The 15946-nt window shown below is 40.1% G+C and overlaps 1 protein-coding gene across 1 annotated transcript in view; it reads right to left on the bottom strand.

Annotated features, from left to right (window-relative positions):
* Positions 1 to 15946, bottom strand: part of rps4x (ribosomal protein S4 X-linked) — a 569691-nt gene that overhangs the window by 325342 nt on the left and 228403 nt on the right. The window lies entirely within an intron of this gene.

Below are 15946 nucleotides of genomic sequence, written 5' to 3'. Positions count from 1 at the left end.
GGGTGAAATACATTTCAGAGATTGGTTTATGCATAGTTAGCTTCGGTGGACTTTTCCCCACTGGCAACCTACAGTAAGAGAGATGAGAGCACTCATTCTTGAGAGTTGAGAAAACCTTATTTTTGGGGGTTTAGATATTTGCTCTTCAATTAGGCTGGAAAATATATTTTTAAAGATAAAAGACTTGACTGTTAAACCTTGTAATGGGCCAACCCCTGAGCGATTCAATATTTACTTGAATAGCATACATTATAGATTTTAGCGGTAAGATCTGACCGAGTTGATGTCTTTTGGGAGCAACCGAAAGTTATATATTTATTAATTTCACAGCAGTCGTAATGAGTAGCCATTTTACTTTTTAAAGTCACCAAGATATCTCTTAGTGCTAATCAAAATACTCATTTTTAAACCAGAATTCTTATTTAGTTTGGATTTAGAGGAGCTACAGGGTTGACCTGTTATGGTTGAGACCATAGCAATAGATAGCAATATATTATGTAATGAATTTATCAATAAAAATAAATCTTACCAGTACTTACCCACCTTTCTGGAAAACACAACGTGAGACAAGAGTCCTGAAGGTATAGCCAACCCCTTTTGTGTTTTTGTAGAAATCTGACAGAGTTGATAAAAAAATGTGGGATACATCTTTAAGTTTTTCTCTCTCTCTCTCTCTTTTTTTTTTTTTTTTTTTTTGGTAGGACATGATTTGTCCCAGTTCTCAGGAATGAATGAGAGTTGAAATGGCTCCTACTGGAGCTGCTGTGACATTAAATTTTATATAAATTAGGGCTGTTAAGCAATTAAGTATTACATGTTCTATGATTCATTTATCTAAATTAATCGCATACATCAACTTTTGCTGTGAAAGTATTTTTAAAAATTTAATTCAAATTAATTTAGGCAGATGTGTTGTAGTAAAGCTGCTGGATTGTGGAATTGTCCCACAGTTGTCCCGTGCTAGCATCAGAGGCTGTGCTAGCTCGGACCTCTGGGTTCGCTGCTAAATGCTTTCCATTGAGGTGATAGCTCAGGCTTTCAGTACTCTGCAGGTACGAACATTCCTGACTGCAAAAATTGCAGAATTGTGCTCTGGGCACTTTTATAAATGTAAATGTTCCCTTCAAGGGGCCAAGCAGCGTGGTCTCATCTGCCTCCATCATGTGACAAAGCCACTGTGGCCTTCAATGACACACCAGGTCAAAGGGCACCACAGAACGCAATTAATCAGCGTTAATTTTGCAACACGTTATTTTTTTGTGATTAATTCATTGTAATTAATGCGTTTTTTGACAGCCCTAATATAAATACAATATGACACGTTGAATTAATTAGATTATTGCAAATGTTTTCTTTTGCACCATGTTTAAAGTCTGCATCGTAAAAACTGAGTTATCACAACATGCACGAAAAGGTTACCTCAAGTGAAAAAGTAACATAGATATTTGGCTACATTAACTGTCTTAAATCACGGTTTAAATTGTGAATCATTCCTACATTTTTAGTGACAGACATAAACCAGGAACTACATACATATGCCAGTTTCATCAAAAGAAAAGGTCTTAATAATTACTAAATTTGAAAAAAAAAAAAAAAAAAATCCAAGCCATGACAACTGCTTTTGCACTTTTCGATCGGAAATTGAAAAGACCCTCTCTTCCCTGCATTTTTTTGTCATAGTGATTAAAATATGTGTTTAATAGTATATATTAGGTGTATAATAAAGGCACAAGAGTGCATGAAATGTCAAACACATCCATCTCATCCTGTAGTCTTGATTCAGAAGGTAAAACTAATCCTGAGCTAAATCAGTCACTTAACTGTAATGACTATGAGACCTTGGCAGAGCAGCAGTCACTTTCTCCAGTCGTAAAAATCTCATTTATAAAAATAGTAGCAATGAAAAATGTAATGTAGTCATATGTCATCTCTTATTTAAACGGGCATTTCCCTCTTTATGCTGCACACACACACTTTCCTTGTTCCAGATTATGTTTATAAATGTTATCATGGCTGTATCTACACGGTGTCCATGCGGCTGAGAGGACACGCACACATGCACATACTCTGCTTAAATTACACACATTCTTACCCCCTCTGCACGATAATGAACCTGAACATTCTTTACGTACACTGTCCCTTTGTCCGCCACATCACGAGGGAAATCACTTTTACAGCGTGTCTGTGAGACTCTCTTAGTTATCTTTCAGTTGGTGTGTTCTGCTATTAGTTGTGTCGCAAGATATGACACGCAAACAAGCCTGTCGTTGTTGGTTAATTTGAGAGGTTCCAGTCATCCCTGTGTCTTTTTAATGTGGCTGCAGTGTCTGTTAGTGGTCCGGTGTGTTCTGCTATTAGTTGTGTCGCAAGATATGACACGCAAACAAGCCTGTCGTTGTTGGTTAATTTGAGAGGTTCCAGTCATCCCTGTGTCTTTTTAATGTGGCTGCAGTGTCTGTTAGTGGTCCAAGAGCTGCTTCAAGTGTTAGGTTCTGGTTTATGACAGTACCCAGTCCAGCATCAGCAAGACATTAAGTTAAGCCTCAGCTAATGTAAACTGAATGTGGATCAGCACGTACAATATCAACATGAGTGTCCTTTCATGCCCCTGGTGGGCAATATGGATCCACATGGCATTCTTTTTTTCATGAGCAAGAAGAGATGAGAAGAAAGGTACAGGAGGGAGATGGACAGTTTCATCATCGTCAGCCTGGCAGCTTTTGTTTATTCTGAATAAACCTGTGGAACATTTGAATTCCAGCACCTGGATGGATCATAGAAACAGATGATGCATTGACAGCAGGTGTAAGGGCAAGAGGCTAAGGGCCTTTTATCTTTCGCTGTCACTTTAATGTACATGTGTGCATCCAATGGAAACCACATTTCACAAAGGAGAAACACCCAGCTGTTTCACAGTTTTAGTTGTAATTTTTTATCCAAAGCTGTTTGTCGGTGCAAAACAATTCATTTCAAATTTTATGCTGACAGTTTGTATTTTTTTATGTGTCCGTGCTGACAACAGCTGTGGCCGGAGGCATTATGTTCTCAGGTTGTCGATGTGTCCCATTCTAATGAACAAGAGCACCCTGAAGGAATTTATTTAAATTTGACAAACGTCCACTTTGACTCAACGATGAACTAAATGGATTTTGATGGTCTATAGCCCCGTTTCCACCAAACACTTTCGGCATGGTACCTTTTGGAACCAAAAGTAACCCTTCAGTCATGGTACCTAGACCCTAACGTTTCCGCCTCAAACAGTATCCTTAAATGTGGGCGGGGTTATTGTCACTCACTGCTCCATCGGGCACTCCTCTTTTGTCAGTCTGCACCTCGTTTATCGTCCACAGAACGAGGCTGCACTCCGACATTTTCAGAACAAAATAAAACAGGCTGCAGTGAGAGTCTTTCTCCATGGGATATTTAAAAATAACAGGTTTGTGCATTGTGCAGGTTTCCTACCAGTGGGACGTGCTCGGAACACCTCTAACGGGAGGCATCCTAATCAGATACCTGAACAACCTCAACTGACTGAAGGAGCAGCGGCTCTACTCCGAGCTCCCTCTGGATGTCTGAGCTCCTTATCCTATTTCTAAGGCTGAGCCCAGCCACCCTACGGAGGAAACTCATTTCTGCCTCTTGTACTCTTGACCTCATTCTTTTGGTCATTACCCAGAGCTCATGACCATAGGTGAGGGTTGGGACGTAGATGGACCAGTAAGACCATAGCTTTGCCTTCTGGCTCAGCTCTCTCTGCACTGTGGCAGTCCAGCACAGCTCCTGAGGATCACTGACTTAGGTCAGAGGTTATCACCTGCATCTGCTGCATCTAGGATAAATATATAATCAGTGTTATATTTAAGCATAGTTTAGCCGCAGGAGGCTGAAAGAGTTAAAGAGTTACAGTGACCGAGCAGGACTGTTTGTTTAAAAAGACCTACAGAGTTAAAATTTTGGATTAATTCACAACAACATCTGCTCTGATCTGCAAACCAAACCCATGATGTCAGCCTCTAAAAGTCTTTGTTAGAGAGAAGATTGCACGTTTTCATTGCATGAGTGAAACTCTTGCAGATGCTTTCCGATCAGTTCACACCCACACACACCCAGAGCAACACACCTAAGAACACACTGACATTGTTAAGACCACTGGACATGTGTTTGTGGCATCAGTCCAGAGAAACACAGCTGCTGGTTCCTTCTCCAGCATAATACAGAATATGACCCATAGACACTTAAGTATTGAGTTTGACAGGGTGATGTCGAAATGGTTTTGGCCTCTGAACCCACTCTCACTCCCATTGTTCTTGTCTTGAGACAATTTGATTTTAAACTTAATACTGAAAATTTCAACGTAGGAATTCTTTTTTTTTTTTCAAACAAATCACTTTATGGAGACTTAAAGCTAGTCTGTGTCTGTTTTAAATGAGGACAAATATCAAATTCTCTCAATTAAAAGTTGATTTTATAAGCAACCAAATGCACCCATGTTCAGTCCAGCACTCCTGCTGCTGCAGTCTTATTTGTTTAGGTTCAAGAGTAGCTAATGTTAGCCAGTACCAAATTCAGCTTGATATTTTTGTCTGACTGTTAGAAGTAAAATACCCATATTTAAAATGTTATGTAAAACTACATTAGTCTTAGCATCAAAGTAAAAGGTGGAGCCAGTTTCAGCTACTTTATATCTGGCTGGATTGTAGCTAGTGAGGGTGGGATACCCTCCCCCTTGTTATAAAAACAACCAAAATGAATCCCCCATTGTTAACCTGCCATTCCTTTCCATCCCCTGGGTCCCGACCAAAACACTGTCCCATCTGGACCCGGACCCACAACCAATAAGTTATTGAGAAGAATTCAGTGATGACAGAGTGTTTAATATTTTAACCAGGTGATGCTACTCAGCCAATGAAATCTGTGCATTTTGACTCGAGTTAGTGATATATACACACATGGGGGAGACATGACAAGAGACAACAGTTGGAGAAAGTCAGATAAGTTAGTTCACATGACTTGTCCTAAACAAGTGGCAACATCCAGAGCTGAAGAATGAAGCCAACATATACCAATGTACCAAGAACTGCAGTTCTTTGAATGGCCACTTGAGGCTGGCTCCAGAAACCAGTCAGTCCCCATAGACCCTCATGTTAAAATGCCCAACTTTACAACAGAAATAAACACGTTTACAGCATGGTACAAAATCTGGTTTCGGTCACCACAGCTAATTTCCCCCTTTTTTATATAACTCACCTGTTTACATTTCATTAAGACTTAAAGTTATGCATAATAAGGGCGAGCCACTTTAAGTGACAGGTTGTCTGCTGATAGTGTCCTCGGCTTCTCAGTCAGATCCAGATCTCGCTCCTCCAGAGCGCCAGCCTCTTGCCCAACTATGGTCACTTCTGGCTGCAAAAAACCAGGACAGCAACGGCCAAAATGCCAAACTCGAGGCTTCAGAATGGGAGTCCACAAACCAATAGGTGATATAAGGGTAGCTTTTAAGAATTAATAAACTGCCTACTGATGGTAGTCATAGTGGACTAGAACTATAAAGTACAATAACATGAAAATACTCAAGTACAGTAGTAGTATCTCAAAACTGGACTTAAATACAGTACTTGAGAAAATGTTCCTAGTTACATTCCACCACTGATTGTAGCCCAGATCTAACTCAGTGACTCCATACTCTGTTTATTTCACCCAAAGCAAGTTGGGAACTGTAGTACCAAAACTAAAAACATGTACATCCCAATTGAAAACAACAACAAAAACGTTATGGGGAATAAAATGCTTTGTTTTTTATTCTCTCTCCATACATTTTTTTATACAATACTACTGCATATTGATTCTTACATCTCTGAAACACTGATTACACTTTCCGCTATCCATTCATATTCAGATATTTGCTGTATGTTCAGAACTCATGGACATACAAATCAAGTTTTATCTTTATAAAAACTACCCTTGAACATGCATAGTACCACTGACATACCAACTGATGCCATATCTATGGAGTCAAACATTCCTTAAATTATCAATACATAGTGTGCCTAGCTAAGATATGTAGTGACCATTCTCTGAGCTTGTAAATAAAGTGAGTTAAAACCAGAGAAAAACAGTCCAGGCTTCTCAGGTTTAAGATCTTTAGGAGATATTTATGATGTTATAATAATGATGAAATACCCATTGAACCTGTGGCAGCTAGTTAAAATGGAATAAAGTCTGAAAAACACATTTCATACAGATCATTTGCTGTTATCCTCTAAGATTTCATTTTATTTGTTCATTGATTTAACATTCTCATCAGTGGTAGCCATTGTGAGGTGAGGCAGTTGTGAGGTTTGTCAAGTAAAACAAAACCCTCCCTCATTGATTTCACTCCTGCTTCAACATTACACGGGATGAAAATGGAAAAAATCCTGCCAAAGCCAGATTATAGCTGCAGTCACCGTGAGCTCAGTTTGCACAAGATCAGTATTATCAGGAGACCTCCGTCCTTCCAAAATTATGGTAGGCTGGAATTTTTTCTCGACAAATTACAGACGCGGTAGATTCACATCGGGTCAAAAGTACTGACAGTCTCTGCAATTTTCGCAAATTACTGGATTTCCCCCGATACTCCAATTCCTGCAAGACATAGAGCAAAGGTAAGCTTCAGTTCTGGACTAACCTTTTAACCAGGCAAATTGATTAAAAACACATTTGTTAGTTTAATGGCTTAGGGGAGTAGTTGCAGGTACAGTAACACACGTAATGTACACGTGTTACTGTGTGATTATGGTGCCAACATTTAAGTTGAGACGGCGTCTGCAGTCGATCACAGCTGCTGCCTAGATCGTTTTAGGAAGCTTGGTCCATAACAAATATATTTAAGATTAAATGGGCTGCTATAAATGCTGCTATAATATATACTATGTAAACAGTATAAATTATAGCTTTAATAAAAAAAACTTATTTAACCCAAATTCAGCATTTTATGGCCTCTTGGCAGTAGAGAAAGCCCAATTTTAAAAGTTTAGTTTGCTAATAAATTCCCAAGCTAATGAAACCAAAACATGAGTGTTTAAATCTGGTTTAGTCATGACCTAACTACCTGCAAGTCATTTTAAGGTTATAAGATATTGTAGGTACGGACATTTCCAGTCAACTCTCTGTCAGCTCTGCTAAATTTGTGCTCAAGTAATGCTCATATGTCTAATTTTCAAGTGTTGGTAATGCTTTTTGAGGTTGGCTTTGGACGGTGGTGGCGTGTGACTGCGAGTCACTTACATAGACTGTAAAAATAATGGACGTAGCTACCATTGGTTTGTGGACTCCTGTATTGAACCCTAGAGTTCGGCATTTCGGCCATCGCTGTCTTGGTTTTTTGGAGCCAGAAGTGATCATATTTAGCCAAGAGGCTGGCGCTGTGGAGGAGCAAGGGGTGGGTCTCATTTCAGTGGCCTGCCCTTAATCATACGTAACTTTAGAAAACAAAACTGTTTTTTTGTACCAGGTTGTAAGCATGTTTATTTCTGCTGTTAAATTGGCCATTTTAACATGAGGCTCTTTGGGGATGGACTGGCTTCTGGTGCCAGTCTCAAGCGGCCGTCCAAAGACCTGCAGTTTTGTTTTTTTTTTCTGTGTTGGCTTCATTTTTCAGCCCTAAATGCTGCCATTTGGTCACCTATCGGGATGAGGAAATCAACTCGCCAGTCTATACACATTTCTTACCTGCGACTCTGCTAGCTGGCCAGGTCAAGGTTTTCAAATGTAAACATAAGTAAACAACAAGGAAAAGATGGTAAAGATGGGCACCAGCTACAGTCCCAACCACATGGACAAGCAAGACTACCTCTGCATCCATAGGCATTGTGGCAAGCATGGATCTTTCTGCCAACTAGCATCCTGCTAGCCCGCTAGCCATTGTACAAGGGTTGAAAAAATACACTGGACAACCTCTGTGCTGCATCAGTTTTGAACGGGATATCAAGAACTGTAATTTGTTTCACCTAAACTTGGTCAAATCTTGGACAGTACCATTCGACCAGGTGACTCTTTTTGTATATACTGACCTGACAGAGGACAGAGGTGCTTTAAGAGTGCTTTATGGAATGATGATGCCCTGCACCACAAGAGGAATAAAACCTCTGGATCTTGCTGTTCAGAGGTCACTGCAGAGGCAGCAGAGCAGTGCTGCATGTGTTCAGGAGCAGCAACCATGTGGCCATCTCCAGGTCAAGATACGTAAACAAAGTGATGCCAGAGATGTAGCCAATCAAAGTCTGGAGCACGTTCCAGCACACCACCGTCAAGGTCACAGATGACATTGTTGCATTCACTTAGTCTGTGTTGGATTGAACTCGTAAAACAACAGAAGCAATTGAACCCACAACAACAATTAAACCATTTCACAACCAGAAACCATGGATTACCAGAAGCATCCGGAATGCCATAAACATCCATAAACAGGCACTGCAGCCTGTCTGGAAAAATGAACGGCTGTGAAGCAGCAACCTGCAATGCAAGAAGAGGCCAAAAAGGACTGACTTGCACTTCGCAGTTTGAGGGAGCTAATAAGATTGCATTCACTGGAGTTGTACCTTGTATGATTTCATGTGACAAATAAATGATTGATCTCGAAATTTCTAATGCAAGTGATATTTTCTTTTAGGTTTAATTCAGGCGAAAATAACTGACTTGACACTGACATCTTCGTCTGTTAGGCAGTTTATTTGAGCACGACAAAGGACAAATATCTGCATTCATAGACAGTGTTTTGAAAGAGTGATAAAAAATGTACAAAGACCTGGAAAAATATAAGGAAGGAAACAATATAACAGCATTATGGCAAGTCTAGATGTGGTGAGAAGATAAATTAAGTGAATTTTGAGGTGGAATTATGCTTATGAAGGTTGTTCATTCATACCCACGGAACAGCTGAGAAGCTTTAGGAGGCCGAAATTAAATCATGTAGTAAAATAGCAGCAAATAAGGTTTGGATGTACATGCCAGAATGGTTTAAAATTGCATTTGTGGCATGTGTTCCTACTTGTTGTGCACTGCACACCAGTCATGGTTTGCCTGGTCTTGCGTCTTAAAGGGATGTATTTATGCTTTGGGGCTTGACTTAAGTTTAAGGTTAGATTCCTCACAACTCAATTATGTTTTACTCATCTGAAATAAAAAGTTCTGAAGGGCTGAAGGTCTGGATCGCATTTTCTGTCCCTCGGTTGCTGAACTTTATAAGTTAGCCAAATGTTATTATTCTGCTGCAAACATTGTTTTTCATTTAGTCATGCTCATAAAACTGGCCACAGAAACACATTATTTTCGGGGGAACAATGTCACTAATCTGGTCCGGATGAGTTGATATGTTCATCCATACCAGTGACAGAAGCATGATGTTACAGCATACTTGCTACGGTCCAAGTGTATTGCGCACCACCAACAGTTGGGGGCTGAGTTTTTTACTCACCAGCCCTTTTTGCTATTTAGTGACCATAAGTTTCACAGAGCTTAAGTTTCACAGAGCTTGTGTGGAGGCAGAAATAGTTTAATTGATCCAGTTGCTGTTGAACCATGCTGGAGAAAGAAATTTAGCTAATAGGCATACTAGAACGACCAAGCAAGAACTGTGATTAAATTGTAAATACAATCTAGCAGTGAGTTTTTAATCCATCCATGAAGCTGGTTCATGTAATTTTAGGACACTAGCTCACTTCCTAACTTGGACAGGTACCAGCCATTTTAAACTTGGAGTAAGGCTCGTTAGCTTGTCCCACTTCCTCTGCTCAGCCAAAACTACAATCTGCCACCAAGCAAATGTTGATTAATGGTACCCTATAGAGTTTTTGACCACTTGTGGCACTTGGGAGCAATCTTTTGATGAGTGGGACCAGAACTGGATATTGTTGTACCAATACGCATACCCTTAAAGTGATACCAATAGTACTTTAGTCAATACCCATAATGTAAATGCAGTGGCATATAGTATGGCAATACTTTTAAAATGTTTCAGAGGCATCTTAGCACACCAAACTGCCAACTTTGTCAAATACATCATGCTCAACTTGAAACACCAGACTGCTGCTGTTGTGCCGCGCTGGGGACAGCTGTGAGAGTCCACACACAGTGACAGGGATAACTGTTAGCATCACAGGGCTAATGCTACTTAACTCTTATTAACATGCTCCAACTAAATTTGTTTTCATTACTGATTAGTCTGCAGATTATCTTCATGACTTATTATTTCCCAGAGGAAAATGTTGCTGCTCACAGTAGTCTTTTCATTGTCTCAACAGAAATAAATCAGCCTCCAAATTTCTGAAATTGTGCAGGCTCATTTATAAGCCAATCAGGTTTTCATTTGGATCTTACTGTTATCTCTAAACAAAGATTACTGCAGTGAGAGAGGAAAAAGAGCAATTTAAGATCCTAAATTTGGATTGGACTGAGACAAGAGGAGGGCTATTTCTATTTCTGGTTTAAGGTCAAAATCTCGTTGATGTTATATTGAGCTCAGTTATGTTTAGGAGAAATAGGCAGGACAAAAAGGAGAGCTCATTATGAATTTTCCTTTCTTCTGGGTTTGTCCATAAAATGTAGGAAAAACTGTGTCTTTGTCCACTCAACAGTCCAAAAGCCAAAGACTTGTCACTGACTATCATAAATGACAAAGAAAAAACGCAAATTATCACGTATGAGAAGTTAGGACCAGCAAATATTTGACATTTTTGCTTGAAAAATGACTGAAAATTAATCAATTGTCAAAATAGTTGGCGATTAATTTTCTGGCAGTCAGCTAAATAATAGACTAATCATTGCAGCTTTACAGCGTAAGTTTGTTAGGACTATGTCATAGCTCAGTGTCTGATGTTAGCTGCTGCTGCTGCTGCTGTATTAGTGCATGCTAACTAGGTAGTCGTTAAACTGATTGTTCATTAGGAGAAGAGCAGTTCCAGAGATGGCAGCAACAGAAAGTTTGCGGATTCAGCCAGGAGTCGAGACAGTCCAAATCAGGTCCTTGGTGCAAAAAGGATCGAATGCAGGGTTCAGGTGACTGAAGATGCTATGATAAAACTTGGTACTGAGTTATTTCAGGCGATATCGTAAAGGTGTCGAGTACCAATCCTTGGCCTTAAGTGGGACAAGTGGGGCCACAAACTTCTCTAAAGCTTTTTGTCACTGCCCCCTGCTGCTGCCACTTGATCTTTTCCCCCACAATTTGATGCAGTACACAGACGTGCCCATGGTTTCATTTCATTCAACAACTGGTGGTGCTAACAAAGGAAGGATACTTGCTAGCAATTCAAGCTAGCATACGTGTAAACTTTGCAGGTTTACAGTGTTTCAAAAAAGCTGACTTTGCCAATGTTTTATGAAGATGGACAGATTCAGTTCGTCTTCAAAGATACACACAGTTGAGTTAGATAAGACGCATTAAATTGAAACATAACTTTTGTTTCCAAAAAATCCACAGGGTACCTTTAACAGTTAAAGTATTACAAATAAACTTTGGCAGACAAATCTCTCAGATAAATTTTTAGCACCAGTAACCAACAGTGGCTGGTCGGTGTTTTATTTCCCAGCCTCTCCAAAGCCGAAGCAAAAGAAAGTATTTCTTTTGGACAACCCGTCTGTCAAACTTATAGAGGGCTTGTGATGTATTTCCCTTGGAAATATATAATTATGTTCAGCAAGCCGCACTATTATTCAAAATATAAACACAGCATGGATCCTGGATGGAAGATCAGAACAGAGCAGAGCTGGAAACTAGTCTCAGTGCTGATTTATGTACGATTCACAGTAACTGCTCAGCATCTCTCTCCAGGTCTAATGGAGAACAAATGATGGACAACGTGTCCGACTCACGACTTGGCAATTTCTAATGTAACACTTCAGACTGTAGAAATGGGAAAACCACTTTTGTGCAGAGCCACACACACAAGACATAATGACACAGAGAATAGAGTATTTTATAGGCATTATTCAATAAGACAAACAGAACTGCCAAGTTCAGCAGCAGTGGGCTGTGCTCCCATATTGGATTCACAGCAGACCGCTAACTAAGTGTTAGTTTCAAATGTCACTGCGCACACACAAACACATGCACACACACTCCCCTTAACTAACAGAAAATGACACTTCTATAGGCTGTGTTGTCCAGCCGATCTGATTTTAACTGACTAATTAGTTTAGACGTGCATTTTTCAGAGCAGCACTTACATAAAAGGAAATCTAAGTCGATCACCTTTGCTGCATACATTTTCTTTGGGCCGTACAGTCGCTCAGCGGTTTGCAATAAGAAAGGCTCTGGATTTGGACCCGAATGGCTGGGAAATTTTGGTGTAGTGTTTGAATTTTCTTTCTGTTAGTTTGTGGGTTTTCATGGAAACTGGAGACTTGAGTTCGGTCAGAACGTTTTTAGTGTGTTAACTCTGAAGTCCAGCACACTGAATCTGATATAAAACAGTGACTGACTTTAAAGTCTCAGCTTTATTTTGACAGTGTTTACATCCACATCGGTTGAACACTGTTGGAATTTTAGCCATATTTATAGATAGTCCCTTAATCTTCGCGGACTGAGAGAAATTGGACACATTAATATAAACTTAAATTAAGTAATTCTAGCAAATATTTGTTTGTAAATTCTTTAAGTGACTCCCTGAAGTCTTTGACCACCTTGGTGATACATTGCATTGCAGCCAGTGTCACTTTTGCTTGTTTCAGTGGCTTATTCTCTTCACTCTGGTCCTCCACAAGGACAAGACATGATCAGTTGAACTGGTGTTAAAGTGACACTAAACTGGCAAATTGACCCTTCGCTAAGTCCTGCCCCTGGACACAGACTAGTCAATTATAATGTAGCATCGGACCAACCCAAACCAGGGTCACATTGTGCTCCATTGACTCTAATGCAGTTGTTTCAGATTTCCTTCATTTTGTGGATTTGGAGCTAAATGTGGTGCCTGGAACACGTCGTGTATTAATGATACTCGTTACCTGGAGAGTTTGGAAAAAGATATACATTTCGTCCCTGTTCCAAAACCAAAATCAAACCCTGAAAAGTGTAGGGTTAGCTAGCTAGCTACTGAAGATATAGCCTACTGAATGTATACACATGCTGCTTTTGCTTTTTAATGATTATAACAGTGAAACAAAGACAGACCCTGCTGTACAGGAACCAGTGAAGGGAAGCAGGGAGACTTTGCTGATATTCAACCAGCTCTGTGTCATCGGTGAAGCCAAACACTCTGCACACACTGCGATGCCACACAGCTGGCTCAATATCAGCAAAGTTTCCCTTTATATTCATTGTCTTGTGTGGCGATCAGCAGTGATGTGGTGGTTGACTTTTACACTGTGATCTGTAGCCTATAGTTCGGCTTTAGCTTCTAACTATCTTTGTCTTTTTAACCTGTTGTTGCTGCTGAGTCAGTTTAACATCCTGGATATATCCTTCAAACACAGACTGTAGACCCCTCTGTCTGCTTCTCTCTGGAATCACTGGTTCATTTCCCCAAATATATGATTGTATTTCTTCAGGGAGTGCAGTTAGTTACAGTGTGGGCTCCATGCTTACTTTGATAGCTTGTTGGCCCATCGCAAAGGGGCGGGGCTTAGCGAAGGGTCAGTTACCCACAGAGGTCTCGTTCTCTCTAAAACAAACAGACCAGGTGTTTAAACTGGTAAAAACACTGAATAAAGCAGTTTCACAGTAAAAATATGTGTTTTTCTGACGCTGTTTGCCTCATTGCGGAGGGGCTGCTATCTACTGTGGCCAATGCAAAAATGCAAAAGGCCCTATCTAGAGCCAGTGTTTAATTTTGTTCGTTCTGGGCTGCTGTAGAAACATGGCAATGCAACATGGCAGACCGTGTGGGTGAGGACTTTCTCCCTGTGTAGATAAGAACAACTCATTCTAAGGCAAATGAAAACACAATGATTCTTGTTTTCAGGTGATTATACACTGAAGAAAACATAATTATTATATTATATCCCATTTCTGCCAATATATCCCATAAATCCTACACTCCCATTTAATCCAACTCATTGTTTCCTTAGAAAGCCAACCAATATGCTGGAGTAGAGAGCAAAGCAATAAAAACTCTATTTTTTATACTCTACTACATATTTTGATGACTGAATTGGCTTAATGATGAACTTTGGCCTTTGCAGCATTTGATTTACACGTCTCCAATTATTGCGATGATTTGGAATGACACGGCTACATACTTTATGTGTTAAAACGCTAACAGATCGTGGCACTAAAGCAGCATGTGTGCCTGTTGCTTATTTATTTATTATCTAACAGAAAGTGAAGTGTTGTGACAGTGCTGTGGGATGAGGAAGCTCTCTCTGCAGGGTGCTGCAAATGGAAAGCATTTAAGCTCTTAGAAATTTCATTAACCAAGCAGCAGGAGTCGTGACTTGTGTTCCCTGCAAAGAAATGCGAGCTAAATGATCTTTGGACTGAATTCCAACAGAACTGACAATTATTCGCAACACTGGGATACTTTACGGTTCCCTGGAGGTATGCTTTTGCCTTCTGGGCCAACTGCTACACAGGGAGGTCAAAGGTCAGGAGTCAGCTGCAGACCAGAAACTGTGGGGTTCTTTCACTGTCTTCAGGACAGTGATAGTATCCTCGTGAGCATGGACTTAGGCACTGGAGGTCCAACGATGTCTAGAAGTCTAGGTTAAAATAACGTCTTTTTAAAGACATTGAGATTGTTGTTCTATACATTTTGGCACATTACCACCTTAAATTAAAGCAGTGTTTACTGCTAAACTGTTGTCACAGGTTAATCCAATATTGCATCACAAAAGAAAGGAAAAGATTAGTGAAAAATCCCCCCAAACAAATACAAAATTGTCTAGTATATCTTCTCTTCTTCTTTTCCTTAACCATTTATCATTTTGTAACACCTCAGATTGATCTTGTAATCTGTTCACCAGAAGAAAATGTCAGCATTCTAAGTTTCTGCAAACCATGGATATGTTACTTTTGTATGTTTTATACGTAATAAATCAATGTTTCTAAAGTGACGTAGTTCTGATCACATGTGTATGAGCTGACTTTGTCGTCAGGAGGTGAGGAAAGGGGATGTTGGATGGTGTTTTACAGGTGAGACGGCTGCTAAGATGCAGACCACTGCTCCCCCAACAAACAACAAAACCTGGTGACAACAGGGGCGTTTCCAGCTTTGATAGTGGCACCAAAATCATGTGTTCTTTGGTGAGACATTTCCAGCTGAAATTGTGCTACCAAAGTGGGTGGTTTGTTTGCGAGACACCAGCTGCATTTCCAGCCGTGATTGAAGCGCTGAAACTGGGTGTTGTTTAGCAAGACATCGGCAGCATTTCCAGCTCCGATCGTGCCAACTAAACCAGGTGTTGTTGAGGAAGACATCGGCAGTATTTCCAGCTGTGATTGAGCACCAAAAGCAGGTGTTGTTTAGCGAGACATTGGCAACATGTTCAGATGTGATTGTGGCACCAAAGATGGGTGTTTCTTAGTGAGCCATCTGCAGCATATCCAGTAGTGTTTGTGCCCCTTGTATTTTAAGCCAAAACATGGTCTTTTCCCAACCATAACCAAGAGGTTTCTGTGCCTAAACATAATCGAACATTAACACATTAAAGTTTCAACATACTGGATACATAATATTGTAAAAATGTTGCATAGCCGTGGTTTGCAGAAACATAAAATGGCAAAAAAATTCTGGTGACTGGGTTATTGAAAAACCTGAAACTTTTAAGACAATTTGAGCCCAGTTTTAACAGTACAACTGTTGAGCTGTAGATTTCAGCTTGTCCCCAGGTTGGCCCCAAGATTTAGACGCCTACTGTAGACGTCATTTGACGTCTATGATCTGTACCATGCTTATTGTGAAGCTTTCACTGGGATGAGTAGTTGAATGTTGTTCTCTTTGCGCACTACATCACCACATTGCGACACTGTAAA

Source organism: Epinephelus fuscoguttatus, linkage group LG23, assembly GCF_011397635.1.
Source record: "Epinephelus fuscoguttatus linkage group LG23, E.fuscoguttatus.final_Chr_v1".
Lineage (NCBI taxonomy): Eukaryota > Metazoa > Chordata > Actinopteri > Perciformes > Serranidae > Epinephelus > Epinephelus fuscoguttatus.
Note: the sequence above shows the minus strand (reverse complement) of the source record. Positions and strands in the feature narration are given on the sequence as shown.